The sequence below is a fragment of the Lycium ferocissimum genome, chromosome 6, assembly GCF_029784015.1.
Source record: "Lycium ferocissimum isolate CSIRO_LF1 chromosome 6, AGI_CSIRO_Lferr_CH_V1, whole genome shotgun sequence".
Taxonomy (NCBI): Eukaryota; Viridiplantae; Streptophyta; class Magnoliopsida; order Solanales; family Solanaceae; genus Lycium; species Lycium ferocissimum.
The window spans coordinates 57,295,072-57,307,107 of record NC_081347.1 but is presented as its reverse complement, the minus strand read 5'-3'; positions in this window follow the sequence as shown (position 1 = coordinate 57,307,107).

The following is a 12,036-nucleotide window of genomic DNA, read 5'->3' as shown; positions in this document are numbered from 1 at the left end:
TTATATATCAGCTTAATGGTTTTACGTGGCATAAATGATGGGATACAGGCATACCCAGCGGAAGCAAATAACCAGGATTGAACTTGCATGTAATATAGACAACACATAATCAAGCTATTAATCAAACATAAAATTGATACTTATCTCTTGAAGCGTAAAGCAACCTCGAATCTAGCCTTCAAGCACGAGCAAAAACCATCCACGCGTTCATCCTCCAGTTCCACGGTCTTCTACTGTGTAACCCGAATAATACCAGAATCTGCGAAATTCCTGTGGGCGAATTTCTATGAAAAAAGTGTAGAAACTTATAAAACCCTTGGCCTCCTTATGGAATAAGACCCCTATTTTATAACTACAGGTTTAGGGTTTTCACCCTTTTTCAAAACTAGTTGGGTCTTTATTTTCCACCAAGAAATAATATTTCATTTAATTCTTTATTATTCGGGCACAGCAGGGACCACAGAATTTAATTAATGAGGCTTCCTATTATGGAATTAATTCAAAAAATCTGAATTAATCCTACCATAATAAATTAAAAATTATTCCACTTAAAAATTGTAAATGCACTCCTCAGTTCCATTTCGAAATCATACATTAAAACTTATTTAACTCCCCATGTTAAGATTACAGATACCAATCAATTAAATTAAACTACTGACAATTTAATTCATTGACTAATTGAATCCTTTATATTTCTGCTTAACCTACATCATGTGACGGATACAAAATCCACCTGCAGGGTTTTCACATGAGACTTATAAGCATCCATAAAAGGGTATCATCAATCTCAAAGTCGAGACATGGATTCTATCAACTAATTATTATTTCACAAATGTAACTTGCCATTATCCAATTTACCAGGAATACATAGACCCGCAATTGAGTCGTACCATTTAATAAATCAAATAATGAACAAATCACATTGATCATAATAACTATATCAAGATTAAGAGTATAAGTACATTTAATATATTCAGTACAAAAATACTTATCTCTACTTGATCCGTTCAATACATACAAAATGTACTAGCACAAGAAGACGGAACTGTACCTTTCCCATAATGAAGATACATCATATTAATCTTGTGTTACAATCATACCGATGTCTTTGTCCAATTTTCATCTTAGATTGTAAACATAAATTTTATACTTATAAGAACCGACGATTTAATTTTTCGTGTATAAGCTAAACTTTATACATTAAATCATCTACTATATAAGTAAAGGACACACATACTAGTACATGATCTATTTAACTCTTAATTAAACAATGAATAAATAATTGTTCTATAATAAATACTATATCCAAACACATGGTAATAGTATATATCCCAACAATCTCCCACTTAGATTTTTAACCATGACAATTGTTAGAATATACCATGTCTAAAAGCATGGTTAATGGTATATAACCCAACAATAAATTTAAATTTTTTAAGATCTCAAATTGAATACTGAACACCAGGGGAGAAACAAAAAATCAATTGTATGGCTTTCCCGTAAGAATTCTTACACTCATCCAACTGATCAGTAGTCAATTTTGCTACACACTCTTATTTATTCTTGGACTGCAGTACATGGACTTGACTTCATCTGGGGATTCATTAATTACCATTTTCTTATTTTAGTTCATACTTCTACAAACTTAAATAATATCAATTGCAAATTGAGCCTATTTTATTTTTATCACATTGTTCAAATTAAAAAAGAAAAACTCCTTAACAAAGGTTAATACCGCGCCCAATGTATGGACAACAAAGGCTGCAGCTTATGTTAAAATATTGTTGACAGTAGCAAATTAAAAAAGAATCTTACTCCTATGTTGTTTCATTTTCCATTTTCTTTGTTTTAAGCATTTCATCCCTAGTCAGAGAGCCTTATGTAAAAACTTGTGTGCTGGGTAAATCCCTTTGTGCCGTTAGCCAAAGCAGCTTATTATTGAAAAGTAACCAATGTTTTAAGGAAAAAAATTACTCTAGATGTTTATACAAATGTACGATATATAGTTACAAAAACAAATTTGAGGTACTTTTAAACTTAGGATAACATCACTCTCGATAACCCAGAACACAGAACAAAATGTTAGGTAGCAAATAAAATTACAAAGACAAAGATAATCCTAGGTTAATATATAGTTTCATATTGAGCTTAGATCCCCAATAAAATCTTTATTGAACTAATCTGAAAATAAGCCTTGTTTAATCAATGCTTCTTAATTATCCTAGTTCTATCACATGATGTTGCTGTTAAACAAGTACGTGAATTGCCACAAAATTATTATAGTTTATGTTCCATGAACTGACTTATACTGTGAGTGAGCAACAAGTAGTGATTTCCAATATCAAGCCTAATATTAAAACATGGAAACTAGATCAGAGTAATATATAATCTGTTATAAACGGTTAAATTGTACCGATTGGCATAGCAATAAATTTTTTTTACATTACCATTATATATAACTTAAACTCGAGATAATAAGTTGTTGAAGGCCCTGTTTCCTTCCGATCGATCACGTCCCGTGCATGGTATCAACAAACAATTAAGGTAATATCTTAATTTGTTCATGCATTGTCATGACAAATTAAAGGACTTGCTAACAATTATGGTAGATATAGTGAATACAAAATGAAAATTTAGCCTTCCTCATCAAGTGAAATAAAACGAATATATAGATTCTCATCAGTAAAGGTACTCTAAACAATCAAGTACGTCAATTTGTATACTGAATATTTTGCAAAAGAAGTTACAATTCTCATTTACAATATAAATAAACAACTAATGAAAAACTATGAAGAGTCTCACATCGGTCCTTTAGAGAATGGGCGGTCTCTTAAATATGGCTTCAACGTCAATCCTCACGTCTTGAACTAGCTTTTGACGGGATTGAGTTAGACCCAAGTTCCATTTTTTTAAACAAAAACTCCAGATATTTTTCATGCAAAACCAACTATAATAATTTATCGTAGCCACCATTCGCAACGATTTCTTCTTGATTTTCCAGAGAACAAGTCCAATACTATCACTTCTTGATGCAATTCAGAGAAAACTGCTGGTTTTTTCAGCTGATTTCTACACAATGGACATGTCTTACGTCCACAACCCATCCACCTATCCAAACAAACCTTATGAAACAAATGATCACATCTCAATTCTCTAACTTCTTCTCCTTCTTCTATTTTACACAAACAAACTGCACATTCTACTGATGAATCCGAAGACCCTAAATCGTGCTCGTGAAAATTCCTAACACCAAGCTCTTGAGGTACTATAGTTGAATTTTTATCAGAAGTGATGTTGTAATTAGGATGAGAGAAAGATTGAAGGAGAAGATAATTCAATGCCCATTTTAATTGAGCAGTAATATAAACTATATGGTTTAATATCTTTGAACTTGGAAACATCTTGAAGGCTTTTTTGAATATTTATATGTAGATTATGAGGAGTAAGAAGAAAGAGATGGCTGATGAATTAGTGAACTTGGTTGGGTTAATATTGAATTCGGTGGTTTGTGTATATATATAGTTGTACTAGTATAAGAGCAGAAGAACTGAATGTACTATTTTAGAAAATAATTAATTAATATTATTTGACTTGAACACGTTCTAAAAGAAGTTTGAAAGAAAAAGAAAAATAAAAAATAGTATTAACTGATTTTGAGTTCTAGAAAGCAAAACAAGTCTGCGGTTGCCTGGACTTAAAGTCTTCAACAATGTACTGCTGTTGGAATTTACTTACAATTTCACAGTTAAAACATTAGAAAATTGTTATTCCAAAAGAACACAAGATTAATAAGTAACGGAAACAAACAAAAAAACAGAGAGCATAATTTTATAATTTTAAATTATGTGAACCGTTAGTGATATTTTTAGCCTATAGGTACAACTCAAAATGTGAAATTTATAATCTTAAAAATAAAATAAATTACCTTTATAATAGATAAAAATAACCGAACTATTGTAAAAACTCCTTATGGTGACAAGTGTATACTAGTATAGTTATATACTAGCATAGAGCATAACTGATTGTATTTTAGAAATTAATTAATTCAAATTCTTTGAGTTGAACACGTTCTAAAAACAAAGGTTGAAAGAAGTAGAGAAAAGAATTATAGTACTAAGTAATTTGAGTACTGTAAAGCAAAAAAGTCCGTGGCTGCCATTTCCGTCAAAAATGGCCACTTCAAGTCTTCAACCATGTACTGCTGTTTGAATTTACTAATCTTACCATGCCACTGTTAAACATTAGAAAATTGTCATCCTAAAAGAACATACTCCCGGTTCAAATTTTTGTGACATAGTTTGAATCGATATGGAATTTAAGTAAAAATGAAGATTTTTAAAACGCATCGTCTTAAACATGCTGCTTCCTTTGTCCCATTTTATGTGAAGTGTTATTATTTGGGGGATCAAATAATTTTTCAAATTTTTTAAATATTTTAAATCATTAGTTATGTTGACTTGTATTGCCTTTTGTGTAGTTTTCAAGTGTGCAAATTTAAAAAAAAAAAAAAAAACATTAAAGAATTTAATCCAAATTTATAGTCAAAATTAAGTATTTTGACCTTTATAATCTGGACACCTAACGTAGACTGAGACGGAGAGAGTATAATATTTGAGTGACTATTAAAAAAAAAATTATTAAGATTAATATGGTAAGTTCAGAATTATATTAATTTTTTAAATTTAGAGATATGTGATTTTTTTATGACGATTTAAAAGAAAACACGCCACGTAAATTGGAGAGGAAGGAGCAAAATTATAACGGAAATGAGAAAAGGATAAGATAAGGAAAACATAATTTTTTATATTATCTTATTACAAAAGGTACGTTAAAATTAAGAAAGTGTTCAAGTACGGAAGAAATAAATTAAGAGTATAAAATGTCTAGTGGATCTTATCAAAGTTTGGCACGCACGCATGCTTAGTTACTTTAATACCTTCTCATGGAGAATCATTTTATTTTTTTAATGAATCTATGCTGTGCAATCCGAGTTACTGATAAAATGGAAAAATTCTGACTAACCATGGAAAATTCTGACTAACTATATGGCTTATATGCAAAAATTCTGATTAACTATATGGCTTATATGCAGGCGAGGATCTAGGGCCCGACGAGGGTGTTCATCGGCAAAAAGATACACCGCATATATGAGGTATTTTTTTTTTTAATTTTAATGTATTTATATAGAGTTTGAATACCCTAAAAACAATGGGTTGGTTCAGTGATTTCGGGTGTTCAAAATTCACCTTGAGGTTCCAAGTTCAAATCTCAGGCACTACATTTTTATTTTTTTAACCCAGTAAAAATTTTGTATCTGTCACTGCTTATATGTAGCACATATTTCATTTACTTAATTATATTTTCAACACGTCTCCTTGCGGATGGATATAATACTTTTTCATATGCCAAACACGTGATTATTTTTTTTAATTATGGTAACAGTGAGACTCGAACCCATAACTTCTACATGCATGGATAACATGTTGAAGTGCATAACCTCTCATCTAAAAGCTTAAATTGTTAGATAAAAACACGTTTATTACCTGATTATATTCTCAACATATACATGTAATGATATGTATCATTTAGAAGTTTCTTTTACCTATTTAAGTAGAAAATTGAAATGGATAATCTTAACATCACTTTTCTTGCCCTACCCTACCCTTTGCTTAGACGAAAAAGTGCTACAGTAAAGAAAAGAGAAAGGGAAGAAGACACGAAGCAGCTAGGAAAGAAAATAATGTTGGAGGGAGGGAGGGAGGGAGGGAGATTATTGCCTAAAGACAATTCAAATCAAGCCCGCCATTGAATTGAATACTTAATTTTATCAATTGAATATTTAATTCTTGAAAAAAAACAATCATTTTTATTTATTTTATTGTTAAAAATAAAATTAAGAAGGTAGCAGTTTAAGTACGGAAAAAATAAATTAAGAGTATAAAATATTTAGTGGATGTTGTCAAAGTAAGGTCTTGACCCAGTGAATTTCGAATATCTAATGGTTAAATTGACAAATTGAAAAAATTCTAGGTAATTATATGGGTTAAATATAGCACATTTTTATTTACTTAATTATATTATTTACACGCCCCCTCACGGGCGAAGCTAATTCTTTTTCATAGTTTAGACATGTGATTTTTTTTTAAAATGATGGTAGCGGTGACACTCTGTCACGACCCAAAATGAGGGTCGAGCGGGCACCCACACACTCCCCGCTGGTGGGCGAACCCTTCCCTTACCCAACATACAAGCTATCAATGCGGAAGAATAATATAAATGCTAATAAGTCTCAAATATCATATAAAAGTAATAATTGCGGAAATACATAAACTAACCAAGGAATTTGGTCTAAATAGTACAAGAGCTTCTAAGTATACAACTTGAATAAAAGTTACACCACAACCTGAATACAACTTCTGTTTAGAATGAAAATTTAACAGAAAAGATTAGATGAACTCCGTGAGATCCCTGAAGGCTAACTGAATCTCACTCAAGTACCTGGAACAACTCTACACCCCGAAAAGGATGTAGCGAGAGTAGTATCAATACAAACAACACGTACTGGTAGGTATCATAGGCTGAAAACAATTAGCTAACATATATAAAAGAAAGAAACTGAAAGATAGGCAGATAAGCAGTCCAAATGCACCCACTAAGCACATCCACATAAGTCCTGCAATAATGTGAACCACACTAGATCTCAGTAGTCTACAGTCATAACCTAGGCGGAACTGCTAGCCCTCGAATCCATCAAGTGTCTAGGTAAGTGATGAAAAAGCACGCAACATCTCAAATAAATCAACAACCAAGGAATCAAGGCTAAAACGTACCATGCAATACAACAGATACAATAACTAGAATCAGAGATATGAACGGATGTAATATGAATGCGTATACGATGCAATGCAATGCGATGGCCAATGTAATCTCCATACACACATGCTCCGGGCAGTTCCACGCCTTGACAGTCATGATCCATGGGGGACCCGCGAAGTTCATGTGCTACTCTCGCGATCCCGGGAAATACCTAGGGCATCAGACACTCTCTGGATCTCAGTAAAGACCTCGGCATCCGCCTCTCATCTCTCTCATCATCATCATCAGTACCAAGTCTCAGCTCATATCAGTGTATCATGAAAGAAGCAGGATGAAATGCATGTATAAATGCCAATTTCAACAATAATAATGAGGGTGAATAAGGATAACAACATCCGCAAATCAATTACCAATATGAACTTATTCCCTACTCTGTACAATGCCACGTCCGAAATAATTTCCCTTCGGACCACATAGGTAACACCAAATATGTATGCAAGAGAGGCCATACGAAATATGCAAATAGCAAACACCATAATAAGAAGTCTCGAATGGTTAATTTTTCCTCTTATCATTATTAATATCCAATCACAGGTTACGTCAATGAATCATGTAGAATGAGTATGATTGATATGCATGTATCAATCTCAAGTGTAAATCATAATCAAATCTCAATCGTACCACACATGGATACATATCACAATATCAATATCAAGTCAAGTCCTTTCCTCTATCTATGTTAATGTCAAGATAAGTGAGAGACAATCGTATCATAATCAAAATATGGTAACTAAGTATAAGTCCAATATCACACACGCATGACAACAAGCCAATAAACCTCAAGAGGAAACAAGCCCACAAATCAGTCAACCATACCAATCCTAGGAATTTCCATCCCAACTTCATACCCAAAGGCTTAATATGCTTTCTCCGTCAATAACTAACTCCCACATATGCTTCTCTAACTGGAGTCTAACCAAAAGGTAAGATGTAACCTCCCTGACTGCCGAGCTGGAGCCACGAACAATCAAACCTTAGCCTTGCCTTTCCGGATAGCTTCCGAGTAATCAAAGTATATCCATTATCTAATTCTAAGTTAGAAATGAGAAACAACGATACCTATATTTCTATACTATCGTTCGAATAAAAAATAGCTAAGTAAAAGGGAGAAAACGGGCCCATAAGGGTAAAACGGGTATTTCAAAGATGGAATAGGTAACTCAATGTTCTAGAAGTTCAATTCCACTCCCCAATTGCTACATTAACCCAAGAATAGGTCAATTTCATCATCAAATCAAAAAGCCCCAAATTAGGTATAAACCTTAACTTTCAATCTTCCAATTCTTCAACTTTAAAGGAAGATTCAAGCCTATTGGTTACTAATTCATGATATTCCATGCTTAGATTCGTCAAATCCATCAACAAATCTCATTTTGAAAGACTAAAACTCAAATAATGAAGTAAACATTAAAACCCACTTCCTTCTTAAGTTCTATAGATTTTCTATCATGGATTCATGCTGAAGGAAGGTAAATGAATGAAATCTAGGTCAGAGAACTTACCCTCAAGAGAAATTTAGTTGAAACCTCCTCAAATCACCTCAAATATGCTTAGGAACAATAAATGTAGGGATAGGAAATGAATGGTTTTGACTAGGTTCTGGTCCACGTCGTTCGCTGCAGCGATCGGGTGTCTGCTACAGCGGAACCGTGCTAGCGGCTCTACTCCCGCTACCGTGAGTCCGCTATAGAGGCCTCGCTACGATTCACACAAACTCGCTATAACGGACCAGGCCTCGCCGAGGTGGGTTCGCTACAGCGAAGAGGGTGCCGTTACAGTGGGCACCAGACGCCAGAAAGTTATTAGTTTTTGACCAACTCAAACCCAAAATACGACAATCACTTGAGACCTCCCAGATACAAACCAAACATGCAACCATACATAAAAATGTGCTACAGACTCATTCATGGTCTCGGAATTCCCAATGGAGGTCTATTTGATCGGGTCAACACCCAATGACCAAAGACCAACTTTCTAACCAGTAACCCAAAATGCTCCCGAGTGCCTCAGGAACCGAACTGAATATCCCACCAAGTCATAATCAACCATCCGGACCTCTCGGAATAGACGAATTTGAAAAAAGGTCTGTTTACCTAAAAGTCAACTATCAATCAACCGTTTTTTTCACTTTAAGGCTCTATTTCACATAAATCATCATAAAACTCGCCCGACTACCTTAGTAACCGTACCACCCACCCCGGCGGGTCAAAATCATACTAATAGGGCTCGAAAAAATATCAACGAGGGTAAATGGGTCGCAAGCACTATAAGGGCCAAACGGGTCGTTAGACACTCGAACCCAAAATCTCTACATATTCTAATAACATGTTGAAGTGTGTGACCATCTCATCTAAAAGCCTAAATTGTTAGAGAGAAACACGTTTATTTACTTGATTATATTCTCAACACATGTATACACACAGAGTTGAAAATTGAAATGGATAATCTTTTAGTTGGAGTATCACTTTTCTTGCCCTAACCTTTGCTTAGGCGAAATAGTGCTATATATTAAAGAAAAGAGAAAGGAAGAAACAAAAAACTTGCTAGAGAAGAAACAAAAAACTTGCTAGAGAACACCTTGTTTGGTTAGAGGAGAGCTATCTAGCAAAACCTTACTTTTCATGTAAACCCTAGCCTAACACTACCTAGCCGCCGGCAACATAGCCACCATGGCCACTAGTCAGCCACCTTTGGTGGTTGACCAATCATCCTCCAACCCTACTACAATCAATGCTCAACCCATAACACAAACGCAATCTCCCAAGGCAAAATAAACAGATTTCTTCCAACCTCCTACGTTAAACCTCATGCAAAACCCTAATACTAAGGAACATAATGGACCACTGCTGGCTACTACTAGCATTTCAATGAAGAAAGTGGTGATTAAGAATGGAATTCCAGTGGTAAGATGGATGCAAAATGAAGTTAAACAAATGGAGAAACTACAAGACTTCAATATCTTTGTGGTAGGAAAATTTTCATATGGATGGCCAAACATGGATGAACTACGTAAGATTATTCCTGATCAGTGTGGTATCAAAGGAAATTGTGAGATTGGATTATTTATACATAGACATGTATTGATTCGGTTATCTCTCATGGAGGATCTTGTTAATCTATGTTCTAAAACCTCATACTATTTAAACTCCAAAGGTGGATATTCATACTTGATGAGGCCTTTTATTTATGATACAAAGTTTAAAATAGATGAGGAAACTTCTAAAGTAATATCATGGATATCATTGCCTGATTTAATGCCCACTTTCTTTGTGAAGAAAGCTATTTTTTCAATTGCATCAGCTGTTGGTACTCCTTTGCATGTTGACAAGGCTACTGAGAATCGTACTAGACCTAGTTGTACTAGGGTAAAGGTGATGATTGACTTGCTGGATGAACTTCCTGATTTTGTTAACATAGAGATAGAGGATGAAGTGTCTCATGAGATCAGAATTGATAAAATGAAAATTAGGTATGACAATCTCCTAAAATATTATCGTGAGTGTAAACTATAAGGCCACAATGAAGATGGATGTTAGAACTTGCATCCTGAATTATATCAAGAGGAGGAAGGCAATGCAGTTTTCAACACGGAGAAAGGGAAAGAGATGGTTATTCATAAGGAGAAACAAGCTGATCTAGTAGAAAAGGAAAGGAAGTAATTAAGAAACCTAATTCTCATGGGATGCAGCAATCAAACAGATGGAATTATCAGAAAGTTAGAAAATGAAGAGCAAGAATCCTAGCCAGTGGAAGGATTCTAGGTGATCCAGGAAACTGGAATATAGTCAAGGATGGAAGAGAGCTTACTAACCAGAATCAGGTCAAGGAAAGTGTCAATAGTCACAACAAGTTTGATGCTCTCCAAGATGAGCAACAGGAGACGGATAATGATGGATCACCTTCAAGAGTTGTACAAGTCCTAGACAAATCAAAAGATGCTGATACAGTTATGGCAGACAAAGCAAATGTAGAAGAAGTGAATGATCAAGTTCATAGAGATGAGGAATGCAGTCCCATGACAATTGATAATGCAGTGCTGAATGAGAAGACTAGTGTTGTTAAACCAAATGTTATCATGCCAAGTGAGAAGACTGAGGTATCCAAGAATAACACAGACAAATTGAATAATGTGCCTACAGAAGCAATTGGAGAGACTACAAAGGAGTGGGTGAATAAATCCTTTGTTAGAGAAAAGACGGTTGAGGAAGAGGAACCAAATCATGCTGCAATACAGGTTGAAATAGAAGACAATATCCTACCAATAGCAGAAGAGGATAGTGAGAAAGGACTATATACTGAGAAGTCTAGTGAGTTGGTGGAAGGAACGGAGGTCAATAAATTAGAGGATGATGAACAGGTTCACACAAATGATATAGAAGAAGTGAATGATAGCAACTCACAAGCTATTGTTCAGGTTCCTTTACCTGTGGCAGCTGTTAAGATCAAATCTCCCATGAAAGACCTGCATGATGTTGTCTCTCATAATATCATAAAGTCTGAGGTTATTTATGAAACAGGTGAAAAGGCTTTCGCAAGCTTTTGTGATATTGAGGAATACGAGGTCTGTGGTCGCGAGCCTTAGATAATGTAGGAGTGGCAGCAAGATTATCTCCAAAATCTCACTCTAAGCATCAAAGAAGAAACATGGTAACTCTGAAGGGCAACCACTTAGAGTTATTCCATACAGAGCAGCAAATGGTAATCATAAGTTATGATGAAAACATTATTCTGGAATATTAGATCAGTAAAGACTCAAAAAGCCTTTCATAGAGTGCAGATGTTGCATAGGCATCATAAATTTAGCCTTATAGCACTGATGGAACCTTTTCAACATGCTAGACATATTCAACAATATAAAAGGAAGTTAGAAATGGAGCATGCTTCTTATAATACCTCTGGGAAGATCTAGTTTTTTTTTTAATACAGATATAGATGTGGATATTGTGTGGGATGATTCTCAATAAATTTCCTGTAAGCTTACTTTCCAACAGATGAACAAGATCATGTTTTTCATCATGATCTATGCAAAGTGTGATGCAATGGAAAGATTAGCTTTGTGGAATAATCTTTATGTTCTAGCTGATGGGATGGTAGATCTTTGGCTGATAGGGGTGATTTTAATGTGATCTTGAATGAGGTAGAGAAGATTAGTGGACTGCC